This window comes from Neoarius graeffei, chromosome 1, assembly GCF_027579695.1.
Source record: "Neoarius graeffei isolate fNeoGra1 chromosome 1, fNeoGra1.pri, whole genome shotgun sequence".
NCBI lineage: Eukaryota > Metazoa > Chordata > Actinopteri > Siluriformes > Ariidae > Neoarius > Neoarius graeffei.
Window position 1 is genome coordinate 70,588,121 of NC_083569.1, and position 14,095 is coordinate 70,602,215.

Sequence of the window (14,095 nt, forward strand, 5' to 3'; positions counted from 1 at the left end):
TGAATCACCCTGAATTTAGAGCCTCCTTTTATGTTTAATTACATTGTTTTCATATTTAATACCTACAGGCATATTTATCAAGTATATCAATGGGGTTCTCTGGTTTTCTTATTTATTCATTCATTTTAATCAGCCTCAGTGCTACAGCTGCCTAGAAGAGACTTTTCTTTTTCATTCACTAACTGAATTGTTACTTAAGAGATCAGTGCACGAGGTAGCAGAAAAATTAATAATATACTCAAAGAAGAGAAAAACAAATGCCTCAGTCATTTCCTCATACAGATATTTTGAAAGTTATTAATAACTTCTGCAATGTGATCAACTTGTAATTACAGATAAGCAAGTAGAACAGTTGAGATGGTAGGTCGTAGAAACCGGAGATATGTAGTCAGGTCCAATAATATTTGGACATTGATAAAATAATTATTTTAACTGTCTACCACAGTATATTGCCGTTGAAATGAATAGTTCAAAATACAAGCTTTCAGCTTTAATGGTTAATGTATGTTTGTCCAATTACTTTTGAGCCCATAAAATTAGGGGGCTATGTATGAAAAATACCTACACCGTAGGTGTAATTCCTACACTGTTTGCCAGATTTGAACAGAAATACCCTCGAATTAAAGCTGAAAGTCTATGCATTAAGCTCATTCAATTATATGCTTACTTTCAACTCCACTATACTGTGATCGACAGCTAAAATAATTCATGTTGTCCAAATATGTATGGACCTGACTGTATATTCATCAAAATAATGAGATAATGAAGTTAGCAACAAGTTAAAAATCAAAAATTGCACCATGCCTTTTTAGTCTGTATTCCATATCAAGTTGTTACAAGTCAAGGTGAGATGGCTATCTAAGTGAAAATACCCAGGATTTGAGCTGTTTGATATTCTGCTGAGGTTTCTTCACACCTGAGATCTCAAAAAAATATCAACTGGCCTTGTAAATGTTGGCCCTGGTGAGAAAAACTGAAGAGTTGTTGCACACTTTGGCTTTCAGGGTTGACTTCACAGAATTGTGGAGTGGTTTCTCTGAACACCCCTTCACTGCTAGACATTGACAGATGCTCTTGAAATAACCACTCAGACCGATTCTCACACTTCTGTGACTCATTTCATACTTACTTGTGTACATGCGTCACCTAAGTGCCATGCATTGCTTTTGCTGGATGATTCCATGATTTGTGTCCCATCTGAGTCCAACTGATTTTATATTTCTAAATATATCAGTCAGTCAGTCAGTCATGTTTATTTGTATTGCGCTTTTAACAACAGACATTGTCGCAAAGGCTTTAAACATGAAAATGAAATACTTAAAACATGAGCTAATTTTATCCCTAATTTATTCCCAATTAGCAAGCCTGTGGCGATGGTGGCAAGGAAAAACTCCCTCAGACGACAAGACAAACCTCGAGAGGAACCAGACTCAAAAGGGAACCCATCCTCATTTGGGTGATAACAGATAACATGATTATAAATAACTCACTTCTATAACAGTGTCCTATATCGTCGCAAAGTACAACTGTGTAACCAGGAAATTCATTATAGTTTCAGCATGAAGTCTGTTTTGTTGAAGTTATCAACTGTTCATTGATGGAAACTTGAGTGCAAAACTGTTCATGACAACTGCAGTCCTAAAGTTAGCAAGTTAACTGAAGTCCGCTGACATAAAAGCATTACTGTAAGTGTCCAGAGCATCTTCCAAGTGTAACTTTCGACTGTCCATATGGGGCCGTCCTCCACAGGAGCAAGGTGATGAGACTCCAGCCAGACGTAGGGCATCAGGATGGCTTAGGCAAGTCTGTGGAGCAGAAGAGGTCAGCATCACTGGTGTCTCAGGATCTACATGTAACTCGGAGAGGGAGAGATGGAGGGAAGAAACTGTGGGGGGGTTGAGAAAACACAGGTTGTTAGGTATGCCCAATATGTATGTGAACTAAGAGTGAGAGACATTTACAACAAACTAGACGCTTCTTTCAGCTCAATAAATTAAAACATGAATGAAGTTTATCTGGGCAGCACGGTGGTGTAGTGGTTAGTACTGTCACCTCACAGCAAGAAGGTCCTGGGTTGAAGCCCAGTGGCTAATGGGGGCTTTTCTGTGTGGAGTTTGCATGTTCTCCCCGTGTCCGCGTGGGTTTCCTCCTGGTGTTCTGTTTTCCCCCACAATCCAAAGACATGCAGGTTAGGCTAACTGATGGCTCTAAATTGACCGTAAGTGTGAATGTGAGTGTGAGTGGTTGTTTGTCTCTACGTGTCAGGCCTGCGATGACCTGGCGACTTGTCTAGGGTGTACCCCGCCTCTCACCCATAGTCACCTCGGATAAGCTCCAGCTTGCCTGTGACCCTGCACAGGATAAGTGATTTACAAATAATGGATGGATGAAGTTTATCTATAACACTTGGACAACAGCATGTCCCAGTCCAATATAACTACACTTTACCTTGGAATATAATAACTGAATTATTTTAAAAGTTAGATATATTTTTTTGCATTTATGTGTGAATCATGCTTAACATAATTTCCCATGTGTCATTCATTAATGATGATAGGAAAATGTACATTTTAGTGCCTGACAACATTCACTTAGCATTCACCTGATCGCTGAATACATTCACCCCTGTGAAATATTTGGAAAATGTTACAAATCACATGTTCAGCAGGAGCTCACTTGCATCATTTGAATTTCCTGAAGATCATGGGAAGAAGAAAAGTAACTTCTCTCATTTGTTTTTCTTTATTTACAATGATATTGCAGTATTGACTGATTTCGGTCACTTTGAAAGTACAAACATTCACACAATTATAGATTAAACGTAAATTGTTAATTAGAAAAGTTTTGATGCATTGTCAACACTTGGAGTAGATATTAGAAAGATATTGTCTGAGACATTTTTAAAAAATGAATGATTCATTTTTTAAAATGGTTCGGGTTCAAGCAAGTTGATGTGCATTTTTATAGATTCCCTGGTTTTTAAAAAAAAAGTACCAAGGTTATATGGCACTGCAATCATTGAACCGTACTCTATTAACAAGGCAACCATTGAAATTGACTTCTTCACTGTCTGATTGGCAGACAGTGGTCCAGGGAAAACTTACCATTTAATCTTGTGATTGTATTGATTTTGTCTGAGGTTTGCAGTTGGTGTGTGTATTTTGTGTTTGATGTGTTATAATTTGACTCTGATCGAGTTTGCTAATGTTAGTGAGTCTAAAGAACAACAGCTCAGGACCAGTTTAGTGACCAAACTGCTTTCTTTGCAGTACTGTTAAACATTACACTGCTATAATCAATATTTCAAGAAAATGATTTCTGTTTTGCATTTTTGTAAGTAATGGCTATCAGTAGGTCCTGATTTTTTTTTTTTTCAGGGTTCTAAACTTTTTAAAGCCATGTTTACACAACTCATTTGTACAAGGTCACAGTTGGGTTTGTCCCATTTGCAAGAACATCGCACACTTCAGTGCTATAAAGGGCATTTGCTTCAATCGCTAACTTAAATTCTAAGTGGACCCTCTATAAACATTTCTCACTTTATGGTGTAGAATGCCCTGTGAGGTGGTTTTTTTTTTTTTCCCCCTCTTGGTTCATTTACTGCTTGATGAACATTTCCTGAAGAAACCATTTTGATGTGAGAATAATTAGAGTTGATTAATATTATTTGTGCTTAATGTAAACGTGGGGTTTCTTGGATCCTTCTTGAAATATCATAACCTTTGTTTTCTTGAGGTTTAATGCCAGGACTGAGGCCTAACAGGTTTGTTCTAGCACAGGCAGATAAGTCCTCTGGAAATAAGCATTTGTCACTGCTCTATTAGTGCTATTAATAATAATAATAATAATAATAATAATAATAATGGCGGCACGGTGGTGTAGTGGTTAGCGCTGTCGCCTCACAGCAAGAAGGTCCTGGGTTCGAGCCCCGTGGGCGGCGAGGGCCTTTCTGTGTGGAGTTTGCATGTTCTCCCCATGTCCGCGTGGGTTTCCTCCGGGTGCTCCGGTTTCCCCCACAGTCCAAAGGCATGCAGGTTAGGTTAACTGGTGACTCTAAATTGAGCGTAGGTGTGAATGTGAGTGTGAATGGTTGTCTGTGTCTATGTGTTAGCCCTGTGATGACCTGGCGACTTGTCCAGGGTGTACCCCGCCTTTCGCCCGTAGTCAGCTGGGATAGGCTCCAGCTTGCCTGCGACCCTGTAGAAGGATAAAGCGGCTAGAGATAATGAGATGAATGAGATAATAATAATAATAATAATAATAATAATGCCCAGTGTTTAAGGTCTGAATGTCAGTCAGTCCAGAAAAATAATCATAATAATAAGGTATTAAACTAATGAAATTTATAAACAGTGTTCTCAGTTCATGCACTGACCTTGATTTTGTATTCAGTGATTTAATTAGCTTTCAAGTTATTCATAAAAATATGTTTTAATCATAATAAACCTTAGTGCCAAATAAAATCGAAAGCTTTTTTGGAATCAGTCAAAGATCCTGAACAAAGCAAGGGGAAAACTATTCACCACATCATTGGGAGATCACAGGTCTGAATCCTGATGATTAGTCCATTGTTAGGAGTCCAAGCGAGTGTAAATGACTGCACTCTGAGTGGGATGCATGGCTTTCTTCTCTCCCCTGTCAATCAGAAGGACACTAGCCAATAACAAGCATCTGTGAGCTCAGGAAAAGGGCAGATAGCACTTTCTGCCAAGTGTGTTCAACTGCCCTGTGATGGAGTATGAGTCGCAGTTCAAAAAGATGCAATGGATGTTTCACACACTAGTTTTTGCTCTCCCGGGTTGGTAGCTGTTGTGTGATAGTGAAGAGCTAGCTAGTGGGTGGGAACTGGCAAAATGACCACTTTGGGAGAAAAAGAGGTTAAAAAAAATAACACCCTGGTGTTATTCATCCAAAGATTTCTGAGACACTGCCAAGATGCAGTGAACTGAATAAAGACTGGCTGAGACACCAAACTACTACTATTCCTACTACTATTCCTAATACTACTACTCCTACTACCACTACTACTCTTACTCCAACTCCTACTACTACTCTTACTACTAATACTACTAATCTTACTCCTACTAATACTAATACTCCAACTACTCTTACTCCAACTCCTACTACTACTCTTACTACTAATACTCCTACTACTACTACTCTTACTAATACTAATACTCCTACTACTCTTACTCCAACTCCCACTACTACTCTTACTACTAATACTCATCCTCCTTCTCCTACTACTACTACTACTCTTACTCCTACTAATACTAATACTCATACTGATCTTACTCCAACTCTTACTACTAATACTCCTCCTCCTCCTCCTACCACTACTACTACTACTACTACTACAACCCCGATTCCAAAATAGTTGGGACAAAGTACAAATTGTAAATAAAAACGGAATGCAATGATGTGGAAGTTTCAAAATTCCATATTTTATTCAGAATAGAACATAAATGACATATCAAATGTTTAAACTGAGAAAATGTATCATTTAAAGAGAAAAATTAGGTGATTTTAAATTTCATGACAACACATCTCAAAAAAGTTGGGACAAGGCCATGTTTACCACTGTGAGACATCCCCTTTTCTCTTTACAACAGTCTGTAAACGTCTGGGGACTGAGGAGACAAGTTGCTCAAGTTTAGGGATAGGAATGTTAACCCATTCTTGCCTAATGTAGGATTCTAGTTGCTCAACTGTCTTAGGTCTTTTTTGTCGTATCTTCCGTTTTATGATGCGCCAAATGTTTTCTATGGGTGAAAGATCTGGACTCCAGGCTGGCCAGTTCAGTACCTGGACCCTTCTTCTACGCAGCCATGATGCTGTAATTGATGCAGTATGTGGTTTGGCATTGTCATGTTGGAAAATGCAAGGTCTTCCCTGAAAGAGACGTCGTGTGGATGGGAGCATATGTTGGTCTAGAACCTGGATATACCTTTCAGCATTGATGGGGTCTTTCCAGATGTGTAAGCTGCCCATGCCACACGCACTAATGCAACCCCATACCATCAGAGATGCAGGCTTCTGAACTGAGCGCTGATAACAACTTGGGTCGTCCTTCTCCTCTTTAGTCCGAATGACACGGCGTCCCTGATTTCCATTAAGAACTTAAAATTTTGATTCGTCTGACCACAGAACAGTTTTCCACTTTGCCACAGTCCATTTTAAATGAGCCTTGGCCCAGAGAAGACGTCTGCGCTTCTGGATCATGTTTAGATACGGCTTCTTCTTTGAACCATAGAGTTTTAGCTGGCAACGGCGGCTGGCACGGTGAATTGTGTTCACAGATAATGTTCTCTGGAAATATTCCTGAGCCCATTTTGTGATTTTCAATACAGAAGCATGCCTGTATGTGATGCAGTGCCGTCTAAGGGCCCGAAGATCACGGGCACCCAGTATGGTTTTCCGGCCTTGACCCTTATGCACAGAGATTCTTCCAGATTCTCTGAATCTTTTGATGATATTATGCACTGTAGATGATGATATGTTCAAACTCTTTGCAATTTTACACTGTCAAACTCCTTTCTGATATTGCTCCACTATTTGTCAGCACAGAATTAGGGGGATTGGTGATCCTCTTCCCATCTTTACTTCTGAGAGCTGCTGCCACTCCAAGATGCTCTTTTTATACCCAGTCATGTTCATGACCTATTGCCAATTGACCTAATGAGTTGCAATTTGGTCCTCCAGCTGTTCCTTTTTTGTACCTTTAACTTTTCCAGCCTCTTATTGCCCCGTCCCAACTTTTTTGAGATGTGTTGCTGTCATGAAATTTCAAATGAGCTAATATTTGGCATGAAATTTCAAAATGTCTCACTTTCGACATTTGATATGTTGTCTATGTTCTATTGTGAATACAATATCAGTTTTTGAGATTTGTAAATTATTGCATTCCGTTTTTATTTACAATTTGTACTTTGTCCCAACTTTTTTGGAATCGGGGTTGTACTACTCTTACTCCTACTAATACTACTACTCCTACTCCTACTACTACTCTTACTCCTACTACTCCAACTCCTACTACTCCAACTCCTACTCTTACTTCTACTACTCTTACTCCTACTACTCCAACTTTTACTACTACTACTACTCTTACTACTACTCTTACTCCTACTACTCTAACTACTACTCCTACTACTCCAACTCCTACTACTACTCTTACTACTATTACTCTTACTACTACTCTTACTCCTACTACTCCAACTCCTACTACTACTCTTACTACTACTACTACTACTACTATTACTCTTACTACTACTCTTACTCCTACTACTCCAACTCCTACTACTACTACTCTTACTATTACTCTTACTACTACTCCTACTAATCCAACTCCTACTACTCCAACTCCTACTACTTTTACTCCTACTACTCCAACTCCAACTACTCTTACTCCTACTACTCTTATGCCTACTACTCCTACCACTCCAACTTTTACTCTTACTACTACTCTTACTCCTACTACTCCAACTACTACTACTCCAACTCCTGCTACTCCAACTCCTACTACTACTACTATTATTACTTTTACTCCTACTATTACTCTCACTACTACTCCAACTCCTACTACTCTTACTCCTACTAATCCAACTACTACTCCAACTCCTACTACTACTCTTACTACTACTACTACTCCTACTATTACTTTTACTACTACTCTTACTCCTACTACTCCAACTCCTACTACTACTACTCCTACTATTACTCTTACTACTACTCCAACTCCTACTATTCCTCCTCCTCCTACTACTACTACTACTCTTACTTTTACTACTTTTACTCCTACTACTCCAACTCCTACTACTCTTACTCCAACTACTACTCTTACTCCTACTACTCTTATGCCTACTACTCCAACTCCTACTACTACTCTTACTCCTACTACTCTTATGCCTACTACTCCAACTCCTACTACTACTCTTACTACTACTACTCTTACTACTACTCCTACCACTCCAACTTCTACTATTACTCTTACTACTACTCTTACTCCTACTTATCTAAATGCTACTACTCCAACTCCTACTACTACTACTACTCTTACTCCTACTACTCCAACTCCTACTACTACTCTTACCACTACTACTCTTACTCCTACTACTCCAATTCCTACTACTCTTACTCCTACTATTCCAACTACTACTCCAACTCCTACTACTACTCTTACTACTACTACTACTACTACTGTTACTCTTACTACTACTCTTACTTCTACTACTCCTACTACTACTCTTACTACTGCTCCTACTCTTACTCCTCCTCTTACTACTACTACTAGTCAAGTTTATTTGTACAGCACTTTGAACAATAAACATTGTTGCAAAGCAGCTTTACAGAATTTGAACGACTTAAAATATGAGCTAATTTTATCCCTAATCTATCCCCAGTCAGCAAGCCTGCTGCAATGGTGTACACTACTACTACTACTCCTATTACTACTACTCCTACTACTACTCCAACTCCTACTCCTACTACTCTTACTACTACTCCTGTTACTACTACTACTACTCCTACTACTCCTGTTACTACTACTACTACTACTACTACTACTACTCCTACTACTCAAAGTTTGCAATTTTGTCATTCATCAAATCATATCCATTGTCCATATAGCCTAAATTGTACTTGTCTATTTGTCCCTCTCATTGTTTTTATTCAGATTTTGACTGATTTATGCAATTATTGTCATTTGCTTGTACACTATGTGGCCAAAAGTGTGTGGACACCTGATCATCAAACCCATATGTAGTTCTTCCCCAAATTGTTGCCCCAAAACTGGAAACGCACAACTGTATTGAAAGTCTTTGTATGCTGTAGCTTTACAATTTCCCTTTACTGGAACTAAAGAAAGACACCTTTGGTAATGAACACCTTTGGGATGAACTGGAATGCTGACTGAACCCCAGGCCTCATTGTCCAACATCAGTGCCTGACCTCACTCATGCCTTTGTTGCTGAATGAGCACAAATCCCCACAGCCACACTCCAAAGTCTAGTGTATGGACTTCACAGAAGAGTGGAGGTTATTATAACAGCAAAGGGGGACTCACTCTGGAATGAGATGTTCAAAAAGCACAAATTGGTGTGATTGGTAAGGTGTCCACAAACTTCAAGATTCAAAAGACCTTTATTGTTAATACATCCGTATACAAGTATACAGTGCATTGAAATACCATTTCCCTCAGGCTCCCCATGGTGCAAAATAAGGTATATAAATAAATAACTATGTACAGCCATTCAAGTAGACATTTGTGATTTAAACATCTAGCTAAGTACAATAAACAACATAAATGGCCAGATGAAGACAGGTGCAAAGTGACGCTGTGCATTTGTGTACAAATGGTCATTTCAGTGCAAAAAATGCAAGGGAATGCAGTTCAGTTTTGGCCACACTGCATTTCAGCTTTCTTACAGAGATGAAGCAAGAGGGCAAGTGACCACCAAATTATTGCTTGGAGCCCTCAATCAAAAAGATACCCCAGTAAATAAACATGAGGATTTACTCATGGAAGATGTCTCACTGACCCTCACTGATGTACCGTATGGTCTAAACTATATTTTTCATAACCTATGAACATGAACTCATTTTATAATTTGTTTTTCCAATATAGTGCTAATAGCTTCACCAAAGTCACCTATGCCAGTGAGTATGAGTGTGTTTCATTAGTCTCTGCCTTTTAATGAAGACTGTAAATTGGCAGTAATCGGATTTTGAAGTTTGGGGTTTAATAGTGACTTCACTGAGAGCAAAAGAGACTAAATCTGTTATCGCATAATCTACGCTAATATTCCCAAGAGGTTGACGATAATCCTCCTAATGAACGAGTGCCTTTAATGAATCCCTTCATCAGGCACCACTGATTATGAACAGAGGCAGCTGTAAGGGGTGTTTGGCACGTTTGCTAAACAAGTATTTTACAGTGTCTTGCAAAAGTATTCATCCCCCTTGGTGTTTGTCCTATTCTGTTGCATTACAAGCTGGAATTAAAATGGATTTTTTGGGGGGTCAGCACCATTTGATTTACACAACATACCTAAAACTTTAAAGGTGCAAATTGTTTTATTGTAACACAAACAATAATTAAGATGAAAAAACAGAAATCTGGAGTGTGCATAGGTATTCACCCCCTTTCATCTGAAACCCCTAAATAAGAGCTGCTCCAACCAATTCACTTCATAAGTCACATAATTAGTTGATTAAGATCCACCTGTGTGCAATCAAAGTGTCACATGATCTGTCACATGATGTCTGTATAAATCACCCTGTTCTGGAAGGACCCTGACTCTGCAACACTACTAAGCAAGCAACATGAAAACCAAGGAGCCTCCAAACAGGTCAGAGACAAAGTTGTGGAGAAGTATAGATCAGGGTTGGGTTATAAAAAATATCCCAAACGTTGAATATCCCACAGAGCACCATTAAATCTATTATAGCAAAATGGAAAGAATATGGCACCACTACAAACCTGACAAGAGAAGGCCGCCCACGAAAACTCACAGACCGAGCAAGGAGGGCATTAGTCAGAGATGCAACAAAGACACCAAAGACAACACTGAAGGAGCTGCAAAGATCCACAGTGGAGATGGGAGTATCTGTCCATAGGCCCACTTTAAGCTGTACGTTCTAAAGAGTGGGGCTTTATGGAAGAATGGACAGAAAAAAAGTAATTGCTTAAGAAAACACATTTGGAGTTTGCCCAGCAGCATGTGGCAGACTCCCCAAACACATGGAAGAAGATTCTCTGGTCAAATGACACTAAAAGTGATCTTTTTGGCCATCATGGGAAACACCATGTGTGGTGCAAACCCAACACCCTGAGAACACCATTCCTACAGTGAAGCATGGTGGTGGCAGCATCGTGCTGTGAGGATGTTTTTCATCTGCATTGACGGGAAAGCTGGTCAGGACTGAAGGAAAGATGGATGGCACTAAATACAGGGCAATTCTGGAGGAAATCCTGTTTGAGTCAGCCAGAGGTTTGAGACTGGGACGAACGTTCATGTTCCAGGAGGACAATGACCCTAAATATACTGCTAAAGCTACAGTGGAGTGGTTTAAAGGGAAACATCTAAATGTCTTGGAATGGCCTAATCAAAGCCCAGACCTCAATCCAGTTGAGAATCTGTGGCATCTGTGGCATTGTTGACTTCAGGAAGCACAGCACCGACCTAGCCCCCCTCTACATCAACAACATGTATGTGGAGAGGGTCCACACCTTCCGGTTTCTCGGCGTCCTCATCTCCGCCGACATCTCCTGGTCAGCAAACATTACAGCAGTCATTAAGAAGGCTCAGCAGCGGCTACACTTCCTGAGAGTCCTCAGGAAATACAACCTAAACTCCAACCTGCTGCTGACCTTCTACCGCTCATCCATCGAGAGCCTGCTGACGTACTGTATTACAGTATGGTACGGCAGCTGCACTGCTGTAGACAGGGAGAGGCTCCAGAGGATAGTTAAGGCAGTACAGAAGATCATTGGCTGCCCCCTCCTCTCCCTGATGGACATTTACACCTCCCGCTGCCTTAGCAGAGCTAAGAATATTATCAAGGACCGCTCCCACCCTGGCTTTGATCTGTTCGACCTGTTGCCCTCAGGGAGGCGCTACAGGTGCATCAGGACAAAGACAAATCGATTAAAAAACAGCTTCTTTCCAAAAGCCATAACCGCCCTGAACTCGGATATGCTCTGACTTTATAGTCTATTTATTTTACTATTTACTAATTTATAATGTGCAGTACTTTATAAGGTGACTCTCTCTCTATGCAATACTTTTATAATGTGCAATACCTCACTCCATAATGTGAAACTCAACACATACACCTCAGGACTGTGCACCCTACACACAACACGTACACCTCAGGACTGTGCACCTTACACACAACACGTACACCTCAGGACTGTGCACCCTACACACAACACATACACCTCAGGACTGTGCACCCTACACACAACACATACACCTCAGGACTGTGCACCCTACACACAACACATACACCTCAAGTCTGTGCACCTTACACACAACACATACACCTCAGGACTGTGCACCTTATACACAACACATACACCTCAGAACTGTGCACCTTACACACAGCACATACACCTCAAGTCTGTGCACCTTACACACAGCACATACACCTCAGGACTGTGCACCTTACACACAGCACATACACCTCAGGACTGTGCACCCTACACACAGCACATACACCTCAGGACTGTGCACCTTACACACAGCACATACACCTCAGGACTGTGCACCTTACACACAGCACATACACCTCAGGACTGTGCACCTTACACACAGCACATACACCTCAGGACTGTGCACCTTACACACAGCACATACACCTCAGGACTGTGCACCTTACACACAGCACATACACCTCAGGACTGTGCACCTTACACACAGCACATACACTTCAGGACTGTGCACCTTACACACAGCCAATGCCGGGGTGGCCCTATATTTAGCCGGGACCATCCCCGGCCCAAACCATCAATGGTGGCCTGCTTGGAGCATGGGGAAAATAATTTTCACTAATTTTGGTCACTGATCTTATTCTTGCATTAATCATCAATTCAACTGCACTCTGCATTTTCACATGGCAGCCCAGACGCCGACAGCATCGCAGCAGATTAAATAGGCGCTACCAAATAAGGAAATTCTCCCCTCCCCTCTATTGCAGTTGGTTTGGTCCAAGACTCCTCCTCTGTATTGCGGGGAACTTAAACAACATTGGCGCGAAACAGCGCGCGTCAGTGATGGAGGGCAGAAAGAGGCCAGGTGGAACCGAAAGGGTGAAGCTTAAAAAAAGGAAGGAGGTGGCAGCAAAATGTGCCAAATTGACAGATATGTTCTCAAGACCAGCTGGTAGGTTACGAAAGATATGGAGTATGATAACCCTGTTTGTCGATTTTATCAGTCTATGCTAGGCCTATAATGTGTCAATAGTTTGCGATGTCAATTCAGCTTTTTGATGTCATGTGAAATCTCGCAATTTACACGGTATAGATGTGGTGTATGTCTTAATTCTAAGAAGAACCGGACATTGCTTTACATCCCAGTTATTAACAATTTTAGATGAACAGGTCCCAAATGTGCTGTTGCGCGTTATTTCCTCATCCAGCCTATTTCATCTTGCTGTCACACCGTGCATTTCCACAGGCGTGCGCACATTGTGGTTATGAACACATAGGCCTAGAAGTCATATTTGATGTTAAATAATTGTTGTTAAATATATAACTTAGAAGAGGTGTATGCGTATGCCAATATTCTAAGCAGAATCGAACACTTGCTTTAGCCTACATTTCATTTAACCATTTTTGAGTTGCCTAATGCGCCCTCACGCTTTATCTGCCGGTTGCTGAGTACCCAGCATTGTTGATTTGCCATTATTTTCGAGGCGTATGCGGCATGTAATGCACAAGCATTGGTTCAAATGCACGCGAGATGGGTGCTTTCGTTATTTTAAGACTATGTGACTAAAAATGTGTTGTGTAATTCGTCTTAAATAACGCGAAACAATCAGCCATACTCGCTGCTTTGCTATTTGGAGTGGCAGTCAGCTGGATTTCGCCCCCAATGTAAAAGTTCATTCCCACACCCGGGCCGAAGATGCCGATTTCTGAAGATGCATGTCCTTTGGATGTGTTTTCAAATATTTTCACTAAGGAACTTTGGGACATGTTGGTGACACAGATAAATGTATATGCGGATTAGACACGCGGCCACACACCATCCAATTTTAAGTGGAGCCCCGTGAATGTGAATTAAACTCCCGGACTGAAAACAGGGCCCACTCCGGCCCTGCACACAGCACATACACCTCAAGTCTGTGCACCTTACACACAACACACACACCCCAGGACTGTGCACCTTACACACAGCACATACACCTCAGGACTGCGCACCTTACACACTGCACATACACCTCAAGTCTGTGCACCCTACACACAGCACATACACCTCAAGTCTGTGCACCTTACACACAGCACATACACCTCAGGACTGTGCACTTTACACACAACACACACACCCCAGGACTGTGCACCTTACACACAGCACATACACCTCAGGACTGTGCA